This window comes from Oryctolagus cuniculus, chromosome 3 (assembly GCF_051225735.1).
Source record: "Oryctolagus cuniculus isolate XC-2025 breed Fujian yellow rabbit chromosome 3, ASM5122573v1, whole genome shotgun sequence".
NCBI lineage: Eukaryota > Metazoa > Chordata > Mammalia > Lagomorpha > Leporidae > Oryctolagus > Oryctolagus cuniculus.
The window spans coordinates 165,143,026-165,159,851 of NC_142869.1; the positions used below are offsets into that span (position 1 = coordinate 165,143,026).

At 46.9% G+C, this 16,826-nt stretch overlaps 1 long non-coding RNA gene across 1 annotated transcript; it reads left to right on the forward strand.

Annotated features, from left to right (window-relative positions):
* Positions 1-3,296: 3,296 nt before the first annotated feature.
* Positions 3,297-15,909, forward strand: LOC149127584 (uncharacterized). The gene is made up of 3 exons (XR_016231022.1): positions 3,297-4,704; positions 5,323-5,426; positions 15,724-15,909. It is a non-coding gene; the product is annotated as an uncharacterized LOC149127584 (long non-coding RNA).
* Positions 15,910-16,826: the final 917 nt, after the last annotated feature.

Genomic DNA, 16,826 nt, shown 5'->3' on the forward strand with positions numbered 1-16,826 from the left:
CCGTTAGACTTAGGTAGAAAAAAGCACACAGCATGGATCCCCTACACCACAGGCTCTGTCTAGGGCGATGCCCATCCCAGTTTGCCCCCAGACTGCCCTACTCTGGCTTGGGAAGTTCCATGTGCCAGGAACTCCCCCAGCCGCAGGCAAACCAGGCCAACGTGACCATTTTGTAATTTAACCAACGTTTTATGAACGACTTCTTTGATGCATCTTCATACCAAGATTATTTTAAAAACATATTTTATTTTTATTTTATTTCAAGATTTGTCTACTTATTTGAGACAGGGAGAATATTCTGTTTGCTGGTTCACTCTACAGATGGCTGCAACAGCCAGGGCTGGGCCAGGCCAAAGCCAGGAGCCAGGAGCTTCATCTGGGTCTCCTGCATGGGTGCAGGGCCCCAAGCACTTGGGCCACTCTGCTTCTGCTTTCCAGGTGCCCGAGCAGAGAGCTGTATTGAGAACAAGGGAGACAGGCCTTGTGTTGGCACTCTGATATGGGATGCTAGAGTTGCAAGCGGTGGCTGTACCACAACATTGGCCCCTATCTTTGATTTTTAGATTATCTAAATTCTCTTTCAAACCCTTAGGCAAAATGCACTCTAACAAACATTAAAATCAACATCAAATTGACATATGAAAGCAAATTTAACACTAAGAATTAACCTCAGAATAGCTACAAGAATAAAATAGGATTGTCAGAAGATACTTCAATGGCAGTTGCAGAGTTCTCTTCAGATACTGGGGCAGGTGTTGTGGTGCAGCGGGTTAAGGCACTGCTTGGTACTCTCCCATCCCATTTCAGAGGGCCTAGTTTGAGTCCTGGCTACTCCACACTTCAGATCCAGCTCCTTGCTAGAGTGTACCCTGGTAGGCAGCAGATGATAGCTCAAATGCTTGGGTTCGTGTCACCCATGTGGCTTGAAGTTCCTGGCTTCTGACTTCAACCTGGCCCAGCGCTGGTGGTTGAGAACATTTGGGGAGGGAAGAAGTGGGTGGAGGATCTCTCTCTTTCTCTTTCTCTCTCTCTCTTTTTTCCTCTCTGTTATCACTCTGCTTTTCAAATAAACACATAAATCATTTTTTGTTTGTTTGTTTTATAAATTTCCATGAGGTCCATTATAATGTCTAGGTCTCCAGAGACAGTAGGAACCATGGTTGTGGCACATCGGGTTACACTGCTGTTTGTGACACCAGCATCCCAGTTCGAGTCCCAGCTACTCCACTTCTGATGCACACTCCTGTTAATGTACTTGGGAAGGCTGCCGAAAATGGCCCAAGGACTTAGGCCCCTGCCACCCACTTGGGAGCTCTAAATAGAGTTCTGCTCTCCTGGCTTTAGCCTGGCCAAGCCCTGGCCGTTGTGGCTATCTGGGGAGTGAACCAGTGGATGAAGGAGCTTTCTCTCTCTCTATGTTGCTGTGCTTTTGAAATAAATAAATAAATAAATAAATAAATCTTTTGAAAATAGAGACATCAGAAATCTAATCTATTTTATGAAAAATATGTTTGTATATGTGCATGTGTGTGCCCAGAAAAAAAAAAAAAAAAACAATGGAAGGCACTGTGCTTCCAGAAAATTTTATTTTTTTTGATTGCTTATTTTTTAAGAAAGGTTTCTTTTTTTTTAAAAAAAAGATTTATTTTAATTTTATTTGAAAGGCACAATTAGAGAGAGAGAGAAAGAGAGAGATCTTTCATCCACCATTTTACTCACCAAATGAACGCAACAGCCAGGGCTTGGACCAGGCTGAAGCCAGGAGCTTCTTCCAGGTCTCTCACGTGGGTGCAGGGCCCAAGCACTTGGGTCATCTGCCGCTGCTCTCCCAGGTGCATTAGCAGGGGGCTGGATAGAAGAAGTGGAGCAGCCCATATGAAACGCTGGTGTTGCAGGCAGCCGCTTTACCTGCTGGGCCACAGCTCCAGCCCCACTGCTTATATATATATTTTTATAATGAATGTGTCCTAACTCTATAACAGTCTGAAGTATTCTTTTTTCTTTTCAAAAAGGTTCTAGTGTGTTTCCAGAATGATCTTGATTCTTCTCAAATTTTTATTCTGTCACTGGTAAAACAGAGCCCCATTTCTGTTTTGGATCTAAACAGTTGAGCTGGACTTGCAGTCGGGTTGTGTGCTCCTTAGATTACGGCTGAGGCTGGGTCTCACTCATAGTCGTGCCCCACCCAGCACTTGCACAATTCCTGGTAATAGTGGGTGCCCACAGCAGGTTTGGTATCCTGTGTCCCAACACTCCTGTAAGCATTGCTTCTTTCTGGATGAAAGCAACCAAATTCTTTTCACAGATTAAAGCATTTAAGCCTATTATCAGAGGTTTTTAGTCATGGTGAATGCCCCCACAAAGTCCCGCGGAGAACAATATCCCATTACAAACACATCCCCTTGAAAAGGTGAGTCACAGTGCTCCTATAATCAGGCGACACAAACACCCCAGCAATTGCTCTCACAAATACATGCATTTCATAACAGACATAATGGAGACTATTAAACCCAATTTATATCCAACCTCTTGCAAAAAGAGACAAATCCCATGTATTTTTATGTAATGAAATTGTATCTGTAAAGTCCATGGTCATACTTGAAATGTAAAATTCAATTATACTTTAATATTTTAGTTTATTTGTTCCCATGTCGCTCCTTTAAGAATTCCTGATGCACTGTCCTGGCCGGAAGAACCCATCGTGGCCTTCCCTTGAGATGGACCCTCTGCAAGGGGCCTGGACCTGTAAGCTCCAAACCACCGCAGGCCCCCAGGACGAGGTGCACAGCAGAGCTTGTGAAGAGCTAAGGCACACATGAGCAACTGATTTCCTAACTGATGTGAGCCAGCTCCCTGACTAGGATGAGAGCATGTCAATCGGCTCCAGTAAGCAGCAAGTAGAAGCACGGTGAACACTTTGATAGACACATGTGTGCTGGCCGGCGCTGTGGCTCACTAGGCTAATCCTCTGCCTGCGGCACCGGCACCCCGGGTTCTAGTCCCGGTCGGGGCGCCGGATTCTGTCCCGGTTGCTCCTCTTCCAGTCCAGCTCTCTGCTGTGGCCCGGGAGTGCAGTGGAGGATGGCCCAAGTGCTTGGGCCCTGCACCTGCGTGGGAGACCAGGAGAAGCACCTGGCTCCTGCCTTCGGATCAGCGCGGTGCGCCGGCTGCAGCAGCCATTGGAGGGTGAACCAACGGCAAAGGAAGACCTTTCTCTCTGTCTCTCTCTCTCACTGTCCACTCTGCCTGTCCAAAAAAAAAAAAAAAAAAAATACACATGTGTGCTAAAGGGTTGGAAAGAGAGGCGTACAAATTCAGGGTTTGGTCACCTCAGTAAAACGGCTAGACATGCAGCGGTGTGGGACATTGGAGATGACCCTGCCAAGATGAACAGTCTGCTCCACCTGGTCCCTCCTACCTGTAAGACAGATACAAAATACCGAGGGGACCTCTTTAGGTTTGGGAGGCAACAGAGCCCTCGTTTGGGAGGGACACTCTACCCTGTTTAGCGAAGGATCTGAACGCTGCCCGTTTTGAGTGGGGCTCAAGAGAAGAGAAGAGTCGTTCTGCCACTCCTCACATGGTCCAGCAGGTATCATGGTGCTTGGAGGTAGAGATGCTGTGGGAAGCCTTTGGCAGACCCCACAGGTAATCCTTGGGATTAGGATTTCCTTTTGCAGGGTCTTAGTCCACCCGAACGAGGATGGACTGGGTCCGAAGAAAGGTAAGTGCGCCACTTGCCCGTTCCCCAGCCTCCTGATCCCGGAGACAGTCAGACACAGCAGAGAGTCAAGTCAAGCAAGCAAGAACTCGGTTTATTGCGCATATAGCAAAGCCTTTTAAAGCACAAGACCGCAGGATTACTGGGGCAGGGCATAAGGACCAACCAATTACTTAAAAGGTCATTTTACGGGGCGACTTTTTACAGGGCCAGCCATATGTCTGTACACTCATCATCAGTTGTCATCACCTCCCCTGATGCTGCACGGCCAATCAGCTTTGGTGGTAAACGACTTTGGGTACCTCCCACCTTACTTCCTTTGGGCGCCATCTTTGAATTGCCTCGTGTGCCTAATTTCCCCACACCTTTCTGTCTCCTGTCTACTTTCCTTCCTTCCTTCCATTTGAAAGGCAGAGAGACAGAGACACAGAAATCTCCCATCCTCTGGTTCACTCCCCAAATGCCTGCAACAGCCTGGGCTGGGCCAGGCCAAAGCAAAGAGCCAGCAAATCATGTCTCCCACGTGAGGGTCAGGGTCGCAACTACTTGAGCTGCGCCTTGAACCCAGGAACTCTGAGATGAGATGCCCATATCTCAAGCAGTGCCTTCGCTGCTGCACCGAGTGCCTGCCCCAGAATTAGGATGCTGGAGCAAAGCCGTGTGTGTTATCCTCTGGAGATAACCACTCACCTTTTGAGAAACAGCTCTGACTTGCCGGGGGTCATGGTAAAGGCTGAGTGCTTGGTCGTGATCCATCAACTTAACCCCGTGGCCTGAGCCACCCACGCGTCGTGGAGGAGGCACGCACAGCAGTAGTCCATCAGCCGATGGCGGGGGTTGCGCTCAAGCAGGTGCTGCAGATGTAAGCCTGAGCAGCGAGGACAGGTGCCCATGCCCGTGCTCCCACTGCATGGCCTCCTCCCTCTCCACCTGCCTCACGGGGACTTCCCCACGACCAGCTGACTAATGAGAACTGATTGAAGGTGGGTTTACATCCGGTGCTGGGTGGTAGGCAGGGCCTATGGCAAACTGGGTGCCTGCACCACCAGAGGCTCACCCCCAGAGGCCTCGAGGATGGTGGGAAGGGAATCACCCCAGGGCGGACAGAACTTCCAGCAGTGTTCCTGGTTACGCACTGTGCCTGGACAGGGAGCCTGCGGAGAGAGGCCGATGGTTTGGCTGGATAGTCAGGAACCTGCAAATAATACGACTGGGGAGTTGGTAGGAAGGAGGTCTAGGAAGTGGTGTGCAGTGAGAGGTAGGTGAATGGTCAGAGAGTGTGAGATATTTGTCTTCCGGATGAATGTTTAACAAACAGAACTTGAGTCCGCCAGCGTCTCGGTTATAGACTTCGCAACCTCCAGAGGTACGAGAAATAAAAGTCCGTTCTCCATAAGCTTCCCAGTCTAGGGTGTTTTGTTACAGCACCTGAGACGGAGACGGGAGATGTTTGTTTGAAACGCAAGTGTGTTCCTGGAACGTCTCTTGGACACACACAGAAGCAGACGTTACCATGTGAGTGAAGAGTGAGAACAGCCCATCTAGCAGGCCTGTTCAAGGACCACGTGCTTCAGGAACGAAGGTCTGGGTCTCTCCAACAGAGCACAGCCAGCTGAGGCGTGTGCCAAGGGCAAGAGGAACGCAGTATTGGACGGAGGCAGCTATAAATACCACCTGCTCCCATGCGACCAGGTGCAGAAACAAGGTGAGATAGTTACGAGTATTTTTACCTGTTTCGACATGAATGTATTTGTGTATATGTCGATCAATTTGTCTCCCCTCTCTCATTCTCTTACTATCTAAAAGAAGCAGCATTAATAGTTATTTAATCTTGTATCTCAGTGCTGTCTTTAGGTCACAGAATATGAAAGGGGGAATGTAAATCATGTGAAAAAAAGAAAAAAAAAAAAAAAAGGACAAACATTACCCAAATGCCAAATGTGGAAAAAGGGGCTTGAGGGGAAGGGTTGGTATGCTTTCTGTTGCACAGGGATAATTGTGCTTTGTTAGGGGATGTTGCTTTTGCCTTTGTCTTTGGAAGTTAGATATGGTTAAAGTGGTTTGTATGGACACCAAGTAGAGTGAGGTGACTGTTGAGGGGCTGGAGTTTGGTACAGTGGTTAAGCCACTGCTTGCGATGGTAGCACTCATATCAGAGTATTGGCTCTAGTCCCTGCTACTCTGCTTCCAATCCAGCTCCTTGCTAATGTGCCTGGAAAAGCGATGGATTATGGCCCAAGTACTTGGGTCCCTGCCACCCACGTGGTAATCCCAGATGGACTTCCTGGGTCCTGGCTTCAGACTGGCCCAGCCATGGCTGATGTAGTCATTCAGGGAGTAAATTAGCAGATGGAAGATCTTTTTCTCTCTCTCTGCATTTCAAATACATAATATTATTTTAAAAAAAAAAGAAGTATGTCACAGATGCCACCTGGTCATAGGGCTCTATGTGTATAAATACAAATAATACCTAAATAGCATAATAAAATATATTAACTTATACTCTGTTACGATTAACAGCCAGAGACCAGTGTTATCACAATTACAATCTACTTGGCTATAAACTGAATGGCTCATTCTCTTCTACTCAACAGTATTTGCAGAATACCTACTGAACCCTAGTGCTGCAGAGTAAGAAAGACATAGTCTTCATGCCCAGAAAATCCTTGGTTTGCTGGCTTCTCAGTTGTTGAGGAAACCTAGGAGAGGATGTTTTCAAGAAAACATCTCAGGGGCTGGCATTTACTGCAGCTTTCGATGCCACCTGGGTTACCTGCATCCTTACCTGAGTCTCTAAGTTCCAGTCTTGGCTCTGCTCCTCTGCTTCTCTGCTAATGTGCGCCCTGGGAGACGCAGGTGGTGGCTCAAGTACATGAGTCCCCGGCACTCACGTGGGACAGGCGTTGGCTGTGGTGGGCATCTGGGAAGTGAGCCAGCAGATGGAAGATCTTTCTGTCTGCCTCTCAGTCTGTCTTTCCAGTAAATCTGTTTTAAAAAGGAGTAACGTTTCCATGAAAAAAAAAAAAAAAAAAAGGAAATTGAGAGTTGGAGAATTTCAGACTCATAAAAGAGTTTTTCTGCCAAAATTCCAATAAGTGTTATTTTGCTGCCTGTAAACATATGCTATCAGGTCTAAATATCAGAGAACACTCACTGTTTGATTACATCTGTCATTGCCTTTCTTTTCCTTTTATCGCCAGCATGACCATTAGCGAACGTTTCAAATGCACTCTTATCACCTCTCATGCATGAGTATGATTAGTAGAGATCCAAGCTGCCAAGACAAAGCAGGCTTGTGCTGAAAATCAAGCCCTTCCCCCTCTCCAGAGTCAGTTCTCGAAAGACCTCCAGTAACAAAAGTTTTTGTACTTAATTGCTTCTATCGCATGTAATACGTGTTAGATAAATTTGCAGTTTAAGAAAAATGCCTGCAGGTGGGTGGTGAGTGCAGCGGAGAAGCTGCTGCTTGGAATCTGCATTCCACAGAGAGTGCCTGCATCAGCATCCTGGCTCTTCCCCTTCTATACAACTTCCCGCTAACCTGCACCCTGGGAGGCAACAGGAGATGGCTCAAGTACTTGGGTCCCTGTCACCCACATGGGAAACCAGGGTAGAGTTCTAGGCTCCTGGCAGAGGCAACAGGAGATGGCTCAAGTACCTGGGTCCCTGTCACCCACATGGGAAACCAGGATAGAGTTCTAGGCTCCTGGCTTTGGACTAGTCTAGCCTTGACTGTTATGGGCATTTGGGGAGTAAGTCAGCAGATGAAAGATCTCTTTCTCCCTCTCTCTTCCTCTCTCCCTCTCTCCTTCAAATAAAATAAAAATAAGTAAGTAATCAAGAATTGCTGTAAAATCCTACCTAGTTGCAAAAATAAGAATAGTAATAATAGTAATAACAATGACTAGTACACATATAATGCAAAAACAACCCCATTTTTGAAATGATGTGATGCCTTGGGTTTGCTTCACCATCACCCGGTGGTGTAGTGGACGAGGTGACAGAATCAGAATGCTTGGTGGGATGCGCATTTGGCATAGCGAGTTCAGAACGCCCACATCCCACACGAGTGCCAGGGTTTCAGTCCCAGCTTTGGTGCCTGACTCCAGCTTCCTACTAATGCAAACCCCGCGGGGCAGTGGTGATGACCCAAGTAGTTGAGTTCTTGCTGCCTGTGTGAGTTCCTGGGTGCTACTCTGACCCGGCCTACCCTCACCTGTTGCAGACATTTGGGGAGTGAACCAGCCGATGGAACATCTCTGTCTCTCTCTCTGCACTTCAAGTGAATGAACAATTATTGCAAGAATGCTTGGTGGTTGTTGCAGCCAGGTGTTGGTGAGCCAGGGAAGCTCACTTTGTTATCATTCTCTTTACACTCACGTCTATTTGGTTCCATGACATAGAGTTTTAAAAATCACCTCTTCTCACTTAAACTTGTTCTTTTGCTTCAGTTCTTTCGGGTTGTCTCTGCCCATTATTTCAAGTGGCTCCACTCTTTTATTTGGCTCTTTTGTAGCATAAATCTTGCTGCCCAGCGATTAGTGTACAGTTCGGCCTGTGCAACCCCGATGACAAGAGCAGACATGCTTATCTCCTTGCCCAGCGCCACGTCTGGTGCCAGGCTCCCTCATCAGTCTCGTCCAGCTGTCCTCTCCCAGACCCCTGTGGACGGCTGGCTGCTTCCCGCCGGCCACATACCTGCATGCTTCTGCACCATCATGGACGTCCCTCTCTCTCTGTTCGGCAAAATCCTCCTTGTTCCTCTAGGTCCAGCTCAGATGGTCCTTCTCCCTCGTCTGACTGGTGCAGCCCTTTTATTCCACCCCACGTCCCTTCTAGCAACGTCAAATTCTTTTTCTTCTGTGCCAATAGAACCTTACTCATATTTCCATGACACTATTTCTTGCATCATATTGTTGGCTGTTATATAATAAGGACGATTTGCTTGAAAGAAAGAGAAACGAACTTAAACTAGTTGAACAGGAACTCAATTAAAAGAATAACAAGGAAACCCCTAGGACTTATGTGCAAGCAGCCAGCAGCCGACTGAACGAGGCCGACTAATCCAGGAAGTGACCAAACTCTCCGACCGCCTGTCTTCCCAGTCTTCTCGGGGCGACTGCTTCATTCCCCTGCTGAACATCAACTGTTTGTGCTCTCTAGGCCTCATAGTGAGAAAAGCATGCAGGGCTGGCACTGTGGCATGGTAGTCTAAGCCTCTGCCTGCAGGTACCTACATTCCCTCTGCATGTGGGTTCGTGTCCTGGCTGCTCCTCTTCCAATCCAGCTCTCTGCTTATGGTCTGGGAAAGCAACGGGAGATAGCCCAAGTGCTTGGGCCCCTGTACCCATGTGGGAGACCTGGAAGAAGCTCCAGGCTTCAGATCAGCCCACTCCGGCCATTGCAGCCATTTGGAGAGTAAACCAGTGGATAGAAAACTTCTCTCTCTTGCTTGCTCTCTGTCTGTAACTTTACCTCTCAAATAAATAAATAAATCTTTAAGAAAAAAAAAAATGAATGGGCTATTCTCATCACTCTTTATGAGCACAGTGCTCCCAGGCTAGCTGGGGAGCCAGCCATGAAGGTAACAGAAGCTTGTAGACCTTCCACCACGTCGCCAGTTCTTACCCACACAATTGGCAACCATTTTCACCGTGTGAACCTGCGCACTCGGCATCCACTCCACCCCAGGTAATGGGGCGCTGGCACCGCAGGCAGCAGCTTTACCCTCTACGCCACAGCACCGGCCCTGCCCATTCATTTTTGCATGTCTTTACCAAGAAACAAAGAGTCATTGAATGAATTATAACCAATTCTGCACTTTCACTTACCCATTAGGCTCATACAAACATTTGAATTAATACATATAGATTATTCTAATAGACACTCTAACCTACAAAAGGACTTCTTAAAATTTTTTTATTTATTATTTATTTGAAAGGCAGAGTTGCAGAGAGGCAGAGAGAGAGAGAGAGAGGTCTTCTATCCGCTGGTTCACTCCCCAAATGGCTGCAATGGCCGGAGCTGGGCCAATCTGAAGCCAGGAACCCGGAGCTTCTTCTGGGTTTCCCACATGGCCACAGGGGCCTAGGCACTTGGGCCATCCTCTACTGCTTCCTTAGGCCATAGCAGAGAGCTGAATCAGAAGAGGAGCAGCCGGGACTCAAACCGCCACCCATATAAGGATACCTGCGTGGCAGGCGGTGGCTTCACATGCTAAGCCACTGCACCAGCCCCGTGAAAGTACTTTCAAAAAAGGTCACGGAAAATGGAATCAAAAGATAAGTTCATAATGGTGCAAAACATTTTTGGAGTCCACGCATTCAAGGGATGTTCAAAATGTTCATGGGAAATATGTATTATGAAAAAACCCTGCATGGATTTCAAATTATATTTTACACAAAAATAAAAATTATCTTTAACAATGAGTTATTTTTTTTTTATTTGAAAGGAAGAGTAACAGAGAAAGAGAGAGAGAGAGATCTTACATCTGTTGTCAGCAACAGATAGGGGTGGGCCAGGCTGAAGCCAGGAGCCTGGAACTCCACCCAGGTCTCCCACATGAGTGGCAGGGGTCTAGGTACTTGGGCCATCATCTGCTGCCTTCCCAGGTGCACTAGCAGGAAGCTGAATTGGAAAAGCAAGAGCTGGGACTTGAACCAGGCGCTGCTATAGGGATGCAGGTGTCCCAAGTGGCAGCTTACCCTGCTGCACCACAATGCCCGCCCCTGAACTTACTTTTTAATTTCATTTTCCCACAATCTTTTTGAAGTCCCCTCTCACAACCAACACTGTATGCCAGACAGACATTGTTCTGTTTTCCTACCAATGTGCATTCTCCCCTTTTTTCTTAGTAACCCCATTTTTCCCCTAGGGGAATCTTCCTCTGAATGTCATAGTAGTATCACTACTCCCTTCCTTTTTTGAGCACTGTCAATCATAATCCCATTCCATATATGCAATTCTGCTCAGTATCTTATTCCAATTATCTAATAAATTTTAAATGAATACAATCCAATATAATTCTGATTTAATATTCTCTTAGCTTGGGCTTTCTGAAGTTATTAATTCTTTTTGGACTCTGAATAATATTATCTTATTTTTCTTATTGGACTTAAAGTTATTTTTACATGAAAAAAGCATAGGTTGACAACAATTTTAAAAATCCCAAATATTTTTATATACTACCCCCATTATTATTATTATATAGTTTTTAATGTTTATTTTTTACTTTCATCTACTCAAAAGTCAGACTAATAGGGAGACAGAGAGAGGAAGATAGATAGATAGATAGAGAGACAGATAGATCTTCTGTCTACTGGTTCACTCCCTAGTTGCCCATCACAGCCAGCAGTGGAACAAACTGAAGCCAGGAGCCTGGAACTCCATGTGAGTGCCTCCTGTGGGTGGCAGGGGTCCTGGGCACTTGAGTCATCATCTGCTATATTTAAAGATGCATTAGGGCCGGCACTGTGGCACAGTGGGGGAAGCCACCACCTGCAGTGCTGGCATCCCACATGGGCACCAGTTCGAGTCTCGGCTGCTCCACTTCCAATCCAGCTCTCTGCTGTGGCCTGGGAAAGCAGTAGAAGATGGCCCAAGTCCTTGGACCCCTGCACCTACATGGGATCAGCCTAGCTCCAGCCGTTGCAGCCATCTGGGGAGTGAATCAGAGGGTGGAAAACTCTCTCTCTCTCTTTCTCTCTCTCTCTCTCTGCCTCTCTGCCTCTCAGTAACTCTGCCTTTCAAATAAATAAATAACTCAAAAAAAAAAAAAAAAAAAGAATGTATTAGCAGGAAGCTGGATTGGAAGCGGAGTAGCTGGGACTCAAAATGGCATTCTGATATGGGATGCAGACATCATAATCTACTGCACCACAATACCCACCGATCCCCAGTGTTTTTATTTTTAAATTTATTGTTTATTTAGTTATTTATTTCTTTTTGATGGAGATGGAGACAAAAAGAGAGAGAAGGAGATCTTCCATCCACTGGTCTACCCCCAAAATGCTCGCACTAGCCAAGGCTAGGCAAGGAACTCAGCCTGGAACTCAGTCTGGATCTCCACATGAGAGGCAGAGAGACCTGAGTACGTGGGCCGTCACTACCGCCTCCCAAAGTGTGCATTAGCAGGAAGTTGGAATCAGAAGCAGAGCCAGGACTGAAACATTCTCACCCTGACACAGGACATGGGCAACCCAAGCAGTGTCTTAACTGCTGTACCGGATGCTTCTCCACGGCCCAGCACCTCACGTCTTGAATTTGAGTCTGATCAGAATCGTTTATTAAGCAACATCGGAGCCTGCTGACCAATACTAAATCCTCAAGCCCTCACAGCCCTATGGTTATAGTTCTTCAATGCATATTTGACACATTTGAAATTTCTTACACAAACCACGTGTCTTCTAATGTGTGTCTGCCCTGCACCCCAGTTTAGGTTATAACTTTTTTTCTTTAGCTGACATATGCCATTTGTAAATACTTACGGGGTACAGGATTTTTTTAAGGAAATCACCAGCCTGGCTCTGTGGGGTCACCATAGTCAGCCACCCTAGCTGGGCCATCACTGCTGCTGACTGCTCTTGCTTCTGGGCTCCTGCCCAGCTCAACCTGGAACTTCCTTTTTTTTTTTTTTTTTTTTGACAGGCAGAGTGGACAGTGAGAGAGACAGAGAGAAAGGTCTTCCTTTGCCGTTGGTTCACCCCTCCAATGGCCGCCGCGGCCGGCGCACCGCGCTGATCCGATGGCAGGAGCCAGGTGCTTTTCCTGGTCTCCCATGGGGTGCAGGGCCCAAGCACCTGGGCCATCCTCCACTGCACTCCCTGGCCACAGCAGAGAGCTGGCCTGGAAGAGGGGCAACTGGGACAGAATCCGACGCCCCAACCGGGAGTAGAACCCGGTGTGCCGGCGCCGCTAGGCGGAGGATTAGCCTAGTGAGCCGCGGCGCCGGCCTGGAACTTCTTCTTCAAGTCACCAGGCTACCCCCTCATCCCTGGTCTTTGCCTCACACACCTTCTGGCTGATCTGACTTCCAACAACATGACTGGATTATGGGCTTTTGGCTTTTTGTTTCACAGAAAGTGTTCAGACATTTAAATTCTTTTCATAATGTCATCTAATGATATTAAACAGAGTTAGAAATTGCTACATATCCTAGCACATCAATGCACCTGCTTTTACTTTTGCATTTTCTTTACCTCTGTTGAAATTTACACACATTTCTTATCGTGAATATGCTGACATCCTTTAGCCTTCATGTACTATTACATAACAGAATGGAGTTACATTTTAACAGCTATGCCAAACATCTGCCCCTTGAGTTCCTTTTTCAATGGCCATGTCATATATTCCAAAGAATTGAAACACCGTCCAAGGATCTAAAATAAATTGAAGCCATTCTCTGGATACTTTTTTTTTTTTAACCTTAAAAGGTAGAGAGACTGAGAGAGGAAGAGAGAGAGAGAGAGATCTTTTATCCTCTGCTTCACTCATCAAATGCCTGCAACAGTCAGAGCTGGGTCAGGTCAAAGCCAAGAGCCAGGAACCTAGTATGGAACCTGTATGGGTTACAGGGACCCAAGTACTTGAGTTATCACCTGCTGCCTCCCAGGGTGCAGGGAACTGAAATCAGAAGGAAGACTGAGACTCAAACCCTGGCAGTCTGCTGTGGGGCACAGGTAACCCAAGCTTCATCTTAACTGCTGTGCCAAAGGCCTGCCCCTGGATATTTTTATGAACCTTATTCTACAACCTGCTTTTTGCACTTCCTATGTCATGGACCTTGCCCCAAGACAGTCCATATATTTTTCTATGTCATTTTAAATGGCTACATAGCATTCCATAAGGACGTACTTTTTCAATTAAAAATTTTGTGTAACATTTTCATTTTTAATAATTAATGTAATCCTTACTGCAAAAATCAGAATAAAAATAAACTGGCTCATAGTGAAAGTCTCCTTCCTCGTTTGGGTCTCATCCCTATCCCAGTGCATAACCTCCTTTCCTAGTGTCTTACATATCCTTCCAGCTTATTTAGATGCAAGCAAATACAAATATCATATCTTGTGTTTGTCTATCTCTTTCCCTCTCTGTACGTAATTGCAATGGGATGTTTTAATATATTCTCTCAGGAAATGAAGACAGTAATACCTGATAGAGTACAAGTTATGTGCAAACAATTAAACAATTAAAATGTGCATAAAGAGCATCTCCAAGACATTTGGAGCGGTGGTTAAGGTACTGCTTGAGACCCACACGTCCTATATCAGAGCGCCTGGGTTTCAGTCCCAGCTCTTCTGCCGACTCCAACTTCCTGCCTATGTACGCCTTAGGAGGCAGAAGTGTTGCCTCAAGTAATTAGATCCCCGCTACCTATGTGGGAGTCCTGGACTGTGTTCTGGCTCCCGGATTCAACCTGGTGCAGCCCCAACTGTTGGGGGCATTTAGGGAGTGAATCAGCAGATGGAGGAGCTCTGTCTGCCTTTCTCTGTGCTCCTCTACCTTTCCAATAAATAAATTAATAATACAAAGTTTTAAAAGGAAAATCTACATACGAACATCTACATTCTATATCACAAAAGCTGCACGTTGTTTTTTAATCACATGCAATGAAGCATAATTGAAAAGCTACTGAAGGATCGCATTAAGCTGTGAGTAACGGGAAACACCCACAACCTGTCTGATAGGAGCAAAGTGCTTATTTTCACAAGAAGGACTGGGTCGGGGCAGTTAATGCACAAACTCCCGTGTGGTTCTTTTCAACCGCACCCCTGTATCTCTCTTTTTGTACCCAGAATGTCACCTATTGTATGCACCGTTCCCTACTTTGCTTTTTCTACTTTATGACTTCTCTCGGAGTCTTTCCAACTCAGAGTTTCCTCAGTCTCTGTTCTACAGCTCCATGGCTTCCTACTGTCTGGCTACCCTTGACCTCCACATGGTGGACACTGGCATCATCACCTTGACTCCTGATTGGTCCTGCCTCTACTCATGAGCTCCAAACCTTGTCCCACCCTTACCTATCTCAACCCCTTTTTCCTGCTGGCAGCCGTTACTTTAACAGAGATGATTTAATGGAAGCATCCAGCGGTTCGGCCTCTCTCTCATCCTCAACCCTCTAACATCTGGAAATGATCCACTCTTTGCATTCACTCCTTAACCTCTTACAGAATGCCTCCCGCCATTCTACCTCATTCACACTGAAAATGATCTCTAAGCCATCACCCAAGCCATCATGGCCAGTCTTCCAGCAGCCCGGTCCTAACCCACTTCTCCAGTCCCCATCCCTGGTGCTTCGGTCACCCCTACCCCTGCCGTAGCTTGGTCTTTGAAATTCTGCCTTCTCCATGACTTCACTCTTATCCCGTCTTAGCAATCTATTACATGGTTTATTAGCCCTAAAGCAGATCCTAATTTCTGATTATTCAGACTTTTAATAGTGACTTCCTAACAAACATTTCTCTCTGCAGCCTCTTTTCCACTCTAACTGAAAACAGCAGGTCTTACATCATTTCCTTCTTCAAAAGTCTTGTTTCCAAATCAATTAAACACTAACTCTCTGATATTCAAGTCCTTCCACAATTATAACTCAATTCAACATGTACTGGCATCAGTCAGCGTTATCTTCCACTGCTATACTAAGCATACACCAGGCCCCAGCCAACGTCGTCTGCTGACTTAGTGCTAAACACATGGTGTGATTTTGCACCTCCAGGCTTGGGTTCACCCCTTTTTGTCCACCTGGATTCCACTTCTCTTCCATCTCTGTTGTGCTACACCTCATCATTCCCTGCTTTCAATTGCCACAGTATCTTTGCTGACTGTCAACCTAATGTATTATGGTTATTGGTGTAGTTATATTTCCATGCTAGATTCTAAATTCTGTTAAAATGGAATAGTGTAGGGGACTGGTGCTGCGGTTGGCAGGTTAAAGCCCCAGCCTGCAGCACTGGCATCCCACATGGGCGCTGATTTGAGTCCCGACTGCTCCACTTCTGATCCAGCTCCCTGCCAATGAGCCTGGGAAAGCAGTACAAGATGGTCCAAGTCCTTGGGCCCCTGCATCTATGTGGGAGGCCTAGAAGAAGCTCCTGGCTTCTGATCAGCTCAGCTCCAGCCATTGCAACCATCTGAGGAGTGAACCAGCGGATGGAAGACCGCACCTCTCTGTATGTGTATCTACCTCTCTCTGTAACTCCTTCAAATAAATAAAATAAATATTTTTTAAAAACGGAATAGTGCATCAGAGCCCCTTTATATGCCAGCCAGGAGCTGAGTGAGGTACGTACATTATCTCATTTAATCCTTACATGGCCATAGTGAGGCCAAGACCCTTCCCACTTAACATTAAACAAACTGGGGCTAAGCTTGCCCAAGGTCAAGTGGCTACTGATGGTGGAATTAGGTCCCTCCCTGAGGCGCCTGTTTGTACTACCCATTGCAGCCAGCACACTACCCCCACCTCCACTGCACCCAACCTGTGCCTGTCAGATCAGCGTGTTAACAGCGTCTGTGCGAAAGGCCACTCTGAGACCAGGAGGAGGGATTGTGCCGGCAGTGAATGAGGACGGCAGGATTGTCGGTGGTGTTTCCGTGTTTCCACTACTGGGCTACAAAGCTTTTAAAATGGGTAGTTGCTAACCAGGATTGCATGCACTCAGCCTCTAGTTGTTTTTAAACGCCTAGGTTAGTTTCTTCTCCCTGATTTTATTGCCATCGCCCAGGGATTATCTGTATTCCCTTGTGTTCGCACAGCTTTCGGCGCATTGCTCCACACACGGTGTGCGTACTTGTTGATTTTAATGTATGTGTTTGCCTGCGTGCACAGCAACCGGGTGGAGGGCGGGCGCTGTGAGAGGCGGTGTGCATTCCTTTCTCCCCATTCTTTTTCCCTCGAGCAGCTGCAGCCTGGATGCCTTTCTCCTCGCGGGTGGGGAGCACGCAGAACCACTGACCCTTCAGCAAGTTGTCCCTCACCGAACAGGTGTCTCCCCCGCCTCTCGGAGGAGAGGGATGGCTGGATGCTTAGTGACATCAGCCGCCGACCAATGAGAAGTCAGGCTTCGGCAGCCCCGCCAATGGGCGGCCGGGGGCGGGCCCGGTTTCC